Source organism: Vigna umbellata, chromosome 5, assembly GCF_029865625.1.
Source record: "Vigna umbellata cultivar VRB3 chromosome 5, Vumbellata_1.0, whole genome shotgun sequence".
Classification (NCBI taxonomy): domain Eukaryota; kingdom Viridiplantae; phylum Streptophyta; class Magnoliopsida; order Fabales; family Fabaceae; genus Vigna; species Vigna umbellata.
In genome coordinates, this window is record NC_142169.1 from 6,381,615 (window position 1) to 6,389,754 (window position 8,140).

Genomic DNA, 8,140 nt, shown 5'->3' on the forward strand with positions numbered 1-8,140 from the left:
TATAAAAATTATTACAAAAATATTTAAAGGTTTAAGCGCACGTGTGACCGCTCGCGTCGTCCTTGTGCTAAAAACCTTTTTCTTCTTTTCTTAAATAAAATTTCAAAAATACGTTTAAAGGTTGAACACTCGTGTGATCGTTCGCATCGTCCTAGTGTTCAATACTTTTCTCTCTTATTTACGTAATATTAAACGAGGGTATGAGTGCTCGTGCGATCGTCCGCATCAGCCTAGCACTCAATACTCTCAAGTCTTCCTAAATAAGCAGATAACGGTATGAGTGCTCGTGTGATCGTTCGCATCGTCCTAGTGCTTAATATCGTTATCTCTCTTTTAAAAAATAATTAAAAATATTTAAATATCATTTTAAAGGTATGAGTACTCGTGCGACCGTTCGCGTCGGCCTAGTACTCGTTACCTTCTTTTTCTCGAAAATATTAAAAATATAAAATCTCCAAAAATTAAAAACATCTGCTTTTCCAAACAACAAACAGTCTTTCAAGCTAGAACTACGTAACCCTGATTTCTCATTTTGAATGAGAATACGTAGGAGCAAGGTCAATCCTTGTCGGGCCCAAAAAACTAAAAAATATGTTTTGTTTATTTAGAATTTTATTTTAGGGGATAATTAAACATTTTGAAAAACCACATCATATTCGTGCATTTAGTTAAAGGTACTGCCTTAGGACAGGCGTTGTGGGGTGCTAACACCTTCCCCACGCGTAACCGACTCCCGAACCCAATCTTTGGTTTTCGTGGACCGTGCTTTATCGTTTTGAGGTTTTTCCATAGTTTTCCATAATAAACTATGGTGGCGACTCCAAATCTCTTTTTAAAACCCGTTTCTTTTTAGATCGTCGTCCCGTCGCGATTCCGGTTGCGACACCTATCAACTTCACAATACGCTATAGTGGAATATTGGTTTCTTGTTCTATCCACTTGCTCTAAGAAGTCACTCGCGATTATCAAATGACTACACCAGATATGACCTTCCCTAACTGTACCCCAAGGTTCATATCTCACAACTTTTCTATCAGCTCTAACTCCTTGATCATCAACCTAGTCATCTACTCCTGTTTTCTGCTCAAAGCATCTGCCACAAAATTTGCTTTTCTTGGATGGTATTGTAGCTTAAAGTCATAGTCTTTTAGATACTCCATCTACCTTCGCTGACGCACATGTTTAGCTCTTTTTGATCAAATAGGTATTTCATACTTTTGTGGTCACTTAAAACCTGAAATCTCGCTCCATAAAGGTAATGTCTCCAGCGATGCCAACTCTATATCATGCGTCAAATAGTTTCTCTCGTGTACTTTTAGCTTACGAGACGCATACGCCGTCGATCTTCGATTCTGCATCAACACACAACCTAAACCTTGATAAGAAGCATCGTAGTACACTTCAAAAGCCTTATATGTGTCTAGGATGATCAACTGTGGCGTAGTTGTCAACCTCTTCTTCATCTCTTCAAAACTAGTCTCGCACTAATCTGTCTACACAAATGATTGATCTTTATGAGTCAACTGAGTCAAATGACCCACTATGTTGAAGAATTCCTCGACAAACATCCGATAATTACTTGTCAAACCAATAAAACTTCTCACTTTAGTTACCAACGTAAGACACTCTCACTTCAACACCGCCTCCACTTTGGTTAAGTAATCTGAGATGTGTGTGTTTGTTTTACTTATAAAAAACTAACTTTATTTTAAGATTAAATTTCAACAACTTTTTATAAAAAAAATAACAAATAATTTATTTATCAAAGATTATATATATATATATATATATATATATATATATATATATATATATATATATATATATATATATATATTCAAATAAATCTGACTATTCACAAATCAAATATTATGAAAATCGTAAACAAACTTGAATAATAACTGTTCAAATAAATTTATTGTTAATAATAAATATTGATACATGTTACTAAAATTGAATTTAAATATGATAACATAATTTCTTATATTTTTCATATTTTCTTTAAAAGTTAAAGACTTACTAATATAGATTTAAAATTTTTAAATTTTAACATCTTAAAATTATGATATTACTTTTTATAATATTATTTATATATTATTTTGATTATTATAATAATTTATTCATCTTAAGCTCGAACATTGAACATTAAATCTCGAATTAATTTATAAGAAAGTTACTATTAGTTTCAAATTTTAATTATATATGTACATTTAAAATACTATATTTATATTAGTTCAATATTATATGTTTTTATTTGAAAAATATTAAATAACAAAGTAATTTGTAAAAATTTATTCGTCTTGAAGATTTATGTTCAATTCAAATTTAGATTGCAAAAAATATATATTTTCTTGAAAATAAAAGAAAATAAAAAACAAATCTCATGTTGTTTTACCTTTTCTTTATACTGCAGTTTCGAACAACTTCATTTCTTTTTGGTTTAAACCCTTTAGGCTTTTTGGTTTAAACCTGTTAGTTGTTCCTATTTATGTGAGGTTTCCCATTTTGATCCCTTTCTTATTAGAATCTCCAATTTCGTCCTTATAAGTGGTAATTTGCATCAAATAAGCCCCTGCCGTTAAATTTAGTTAACAGGTTAAGTTTTTGCACAGGTGGTGGGAGGATTACGTGTTATTTTCTTTAAACGTGGCATGTTTAGAGTTTAAACGTGGCATTTGGGAAGTTCTTAAATTGAAATAATCTGATTTCTTAAATATATAGGATTTAGGGTTCTTTACCTTGCGCGAAGTCATTTGGGTTCTTTTTTTTGAAGATTGGCAAGCATGTGAAGTTTCGAAACAGGGAAGTGTGAAAGCAGAAGACGCAACAATGTCGATGGGTCATTCGTGTTCCTCTTCCACTTGCAATGAGTGTGGAAGAAAGCATTTGCGGTCTGTGAGCTCTCGTGGAGATGGAGGGTCGAACAGGAATGATGGTTCGTTGATCTGCCATTGCGGAGAGAAGTCTATGTTGAGGACTGCGAAAACCACTAAGAATCGTAACAAACAATTATGGGGTTGCCCTAGGTATAAGGTTGGGAGTGAAAATGCTGGATGCAACTACTTCAAGTCGTGCACTGATTGGGGAATTGAAGAAAGTGTTAGTTGTGAGGTGCTGGAAGCAAATGATGACAGGTTGGTGAAGAGTTTTGAAAATGAAAGTGATAAGAAGATAGTTGGTGTGCAGAAAGCTATGATGGGTCTTCAAAGCTGGATGAAATTTTTGGTTGGGGTTGTTAGTGTTCTATGTGTGATGAACATCATTATAATTGCAATGTTGATGGGAAGAGCTTGATAATTTAGGTCTATTTTGGTATTAGTTGTAGGCTTGATGTTAATGTAGTTGTTAGTGTTCTATGTTAATGTAGTTTTGTTTAATGTAGAGGTTGCAATGTATTTTTGTTTTCTACTAAGAAGATGTATCAGTTTCAGATCTTTAATGAAATGATAATTTGGAAAAAATCAGTTCAATTGTTGTCTCTGTTTTGGTTTCATTTTGTTGTCAGCAGTTGCCCTATGTATAACATAACATGTGCATAGAAGCTGTAAAACAGTTCTCAATAAAGGTTGCATCAACACTTGACAACACATAACTACAAACATACGAAATACAGGAGTAAAGTAATACTGTATTCTTGGGACCTGAATAAACAACTGAAAGAGGAATTCAAGTAAGGCACAATGATATGATAAATAATAAAATTTAAATTTACTTGCAATAAAGAAACTGCCAATGTTAGAACTCAACATTTGTATATTAATACATAAAAGTAGTCATTCATTGTTCATACAAGTACCAATATGTAGGATACTTTAGGCTATTACATATTGTAACATTAAACCATTGTTTATAACCCTCAACTTCAACTTCATCTGCTTCTGTCCTCTCAGCCTCAACATCAGCCTCCTCAACCTCTATCCTCTCTTCCTGCACTTCATCTACTGTTTTCCTCTCACCATCAACTTCCTCAACCTCTATCCTCTCACCCTCAACTTCAACTTCATCTGCTTCTGTCCTCTCAGCCTCAACATTAGCTTCCTCAACCTCTATCCTCTCTTCCTGCACTACATCTGCTTCTGTCCTCTCAACATCTCCTTCATCAACCTCTATCCTCTCACCCTCATCTTCAGCTGCTTGTGTCATCTCAGCCTGACCAACAAAAACTTTTATCCTCTCACCATCAGCACCTACCCCCTCATCTAATTGTTTCCTCAAACCATCATCTATACCCTCAACAAATTGTGCACCCTCATTCACCTGAGGTGCAACTTCGTCACCTCCTTCATCAACGTTGTATTCAATCATGTGAATCACATCAGGTTGAGAGATAGTGTGCACAACATATAAATGAACTTGTCCATTTAAGTGAGCTAAATGACCATATGCATGGCACCTACGTCATCACACAATGCTTCTAGCCTATCATCTAATACAGGACCACATCCAACAGAAAACCACATTTCCTTAAACCCATCGTACCCAAGACTTTTCACTACACTCACTACAACAAAATAACTCCATAAGTCAGGGTCAAAATACATTGTCTCACTTTCCCCTTCATACTTCAAGCACCCGTCATTCACGAACTTCCTCCCATGGTGAATAACAACCTCTATGTCATCCATCACACACAACACAATCAACAATATTCTACACCTACAAATAAGCCTAAAACGACAAAAAACACCGCTTATTAAAGTGATAATGACAGAACAAACAAATTTAACGATGGGGGACATCGGGGACCACAACCGCAATATGCAAACACCACATTTTCAGACAACCCTAACCCCACATTCATAAAAGCATCCCTAGATAACAACAGAAACAACCGAATATTAAATTCATATCTATGTAAAGTACACATACTAACCTTCCAGTAAATTCCACTCCACCACTTCACGCACACCTACAACAACTTCGCGATTGACGTCCAAACTCCTATCACGAAGCTCCAAAGCCCTAATGAAGTCTGTATCCTTTCCACTAAAGACTTCACCCAAGCTTCCGATGCACTCTCCTCTCAGATTTCTAATCCCAAATTGAATTTGATTGAACCCTAAATCCCATTTCAGATTTCCCTAATTTTATATTATTACGTTTTACATAATTCCATGCATAAAGGCCTAATCCATGCCACGTTTAAACTCTAAACATGCCACATTTAAAGAAAATAACACGTAATCCTCCCACCTGTGCAAAAACTTAACTTCGTTAACTAAATTTAACGACAGGGGCTTATTTGATGCAAATTACCACTTATAAGGACGAAATTGGAGATTCTAATAAGAAGGGGATCAAAATGGGAAAACCTCACATAAATAGGGACAACTAAAGGGTTTAAACCTTTTCTTTTTTCATACCATCCACATAATCCTTATTTTTATACTATATGACTATTGGGTTTGTTATGAATTAGATGGTCCAAACGGTTAAACGTAACTATAAACTATTGCGACGTATAAGACAAAATCCCTAATCGAACGTAGAAACTATACATCGATAGGTCATGTGATAAAAAGAGTGGACGAGCAGGAATGGTTTTCAAAGGATCAAACAAGACAACGATCAAACACTCATTAGTGTTCAAGTTCAAAATTTCTAATAACCAGGACGAATACGAGACCTTGATCATTGGCCTAACTTTGGCCAAAGACTTAGGAACATGACGAGTGGAATGTTGAATGGATTCAAAACTCATCGTTGGGTAAATAAATAAAGAATTTTAGATAAAAGATTACCAACTACTTCAATACTTTCAGAAGGCCATGGAGTTGATGCTAAGCTTTGAAGTTATGGACATAAACATTATGCCGCACGGAGAATACTCGGGCAGATACGTGGTATAAGCTTGCAAACGGGAAAGAGAAAGGCTAGCTGGCCACAATAAAAAGGCAAATCTTGATCAAGCCAAGCATTAAGTGCATGACCCCCTCAGTGGCCGAGTGGAAGGATCCAAAGGAGAAGATTAGAGCCCTAATAAAGAAATAAGATGAAGGTGAAGTTGTCAAGTCGGCTCATGGCAAAAGGATCGCTTGGTTTGTCTTCATAGGAGATGACCTATATGAAAGAGGGTTTTCCACCCCTTGTTTAAGTGTTTATTGGAGGAAGAGGTGCACTATGTGTTGAACAATGGTGTTTGCGGTCTTCATACCGGGTGACAAACACTTAAAGCAAGGACATTGCGAGTTGGGTACTATTAGCCGACAATGGAAGAAGACTGCAAAGTCTTCGTTCAGAAATGTAAAAGTTGTTAAGAGCACGACAACAATGTGAAGGTGTGTTAACAGTCATCAACAAATGCATTGAATCGCTCAAGTAATATAATATGGTAAGTCCAAGTATCATTTCCCAAGAGACTCATGTAATACTAAAGAATTGTACGATTAATAACTTATCTAGACTAAAGAATATAAGATTATGTGCAAGTAAATGAATTAACAAAGAAATAAAAGGTGGACTTTGATAGTTGAAGGCACTTAGAAGAGGGGAAAAGGTAAGAAATGGTATGGAATGACATGCTAAGGGTAGAATTCACGAGCTTCACTCTCATGCACACACAAAATAATCTCTTATCCATCAATACTAAAGTCAACCCACTAAAACACTCAAACTTTAATCCCTTAGGTGAAAAAACCTAGGTTTTTTCACTAAGAACCAACCCCTCGGACACTTAATAAGCTAACCCGCATTAAGATCTAGGGTTTAAGACAATTAATAGCTCAAGTTTCATTCCTAGATACAAGTTCCATTGGATCTCTTGTTTCAATTTAGATTTCACTAGATTCTTCTAAAAACCTAAGGAACCACAAATCAAGCTATCCATATCCCCATTTCACGCAAGCATTAAGTAAAGAAAACAAGAAATTAGCATTTAATGGAAGAGACATATATATAATCAAAACATTTACAAGGTACACGAAAGTTCAATGGCTACAAATTCCCCTAACAAGATGAGTTTGACTCTTTATTTCCATGAAGAGCTTCAAGCTTACAAAATGGAAGATGAAAGAAAAAGGAGACACAAGGAGGAAGAAGAGGATGTTCCCATAAGCCCCAAGACGCCTCCATGAGCTCTAAATAGCATAATTGTGCCTCCAAGCCACCAAAGACTTGGTTTCCTTCGATAGAACTTCAATAAATAAGCTTATTTTGACACATCAGCATAGGTACCTCCCACACTAGGGCTTTGTTACTCAACGCCAGCCTTCAGGATTGCCCTAAACGCTCTCTGTAATTGTGGCGCTCAACGATGGTTGGGAGCACTCAATGGTGGATGTTCCAAATGCTCTTTATAATAACTCTGCTCAAAACTAGGAGGTAACTCTCAACACCACCTAAGCTTTTAAAACTCACTAGGAGGTGGATTACCAAGGTTTTTCACTTTGATAGACGGTAGTCAAGAAAATAACTCACGATGTAATATCCATCTTGACATGAATGGATGAAATTTGAAATATCATTCTGAAATTGATTAATTGTTCATTATCATTCATTGATCATGCTTTGATACACAACTGCTGATTTTATCATGTTTATTGTGATACTAATATGTTACATTGTTAAGAAAGTTGTGGTTGCAGATTACAATGTAATCATAACAGGTTGAAAGATAAAAAATTATGAATTTGATCATTACTGCGAATTTTAACAGATTAAACAGTTTTATAATCTATTAAAGAATTCAAACTACAGTTTTCTTGATCTGTTACATTGTTAATGTAATTGATTAGGTCATCGAATATAGTTTTACACACTTATAACTGTTGTTTTGAGTTGTTAAACAAGTTTTAACTAGTCTTATATACATGTTTGGCATAAAACATATATCATATGTTGCATATTGCTCAAATTCGTTTTGAGATCCTTCATATATGCATCATTATGAAATGATAACTCTGTTCCAGATGAGCTAACACATTTTATATATATATTCTTCTGCATAATAGCTAATATGTTAATGTCATTACTGCAATAATACTTTGTGCTTTATCACCATTGCATACATTATCTTGAGTATTGGGAATTGCACATTATATCATATATTATATTCACTTGAATTCAATATAAATGCTCTATATCTGTCATATACATTTGGTATACTCTCTTAAATTGATGAATTGAGCTCTGATACACATTC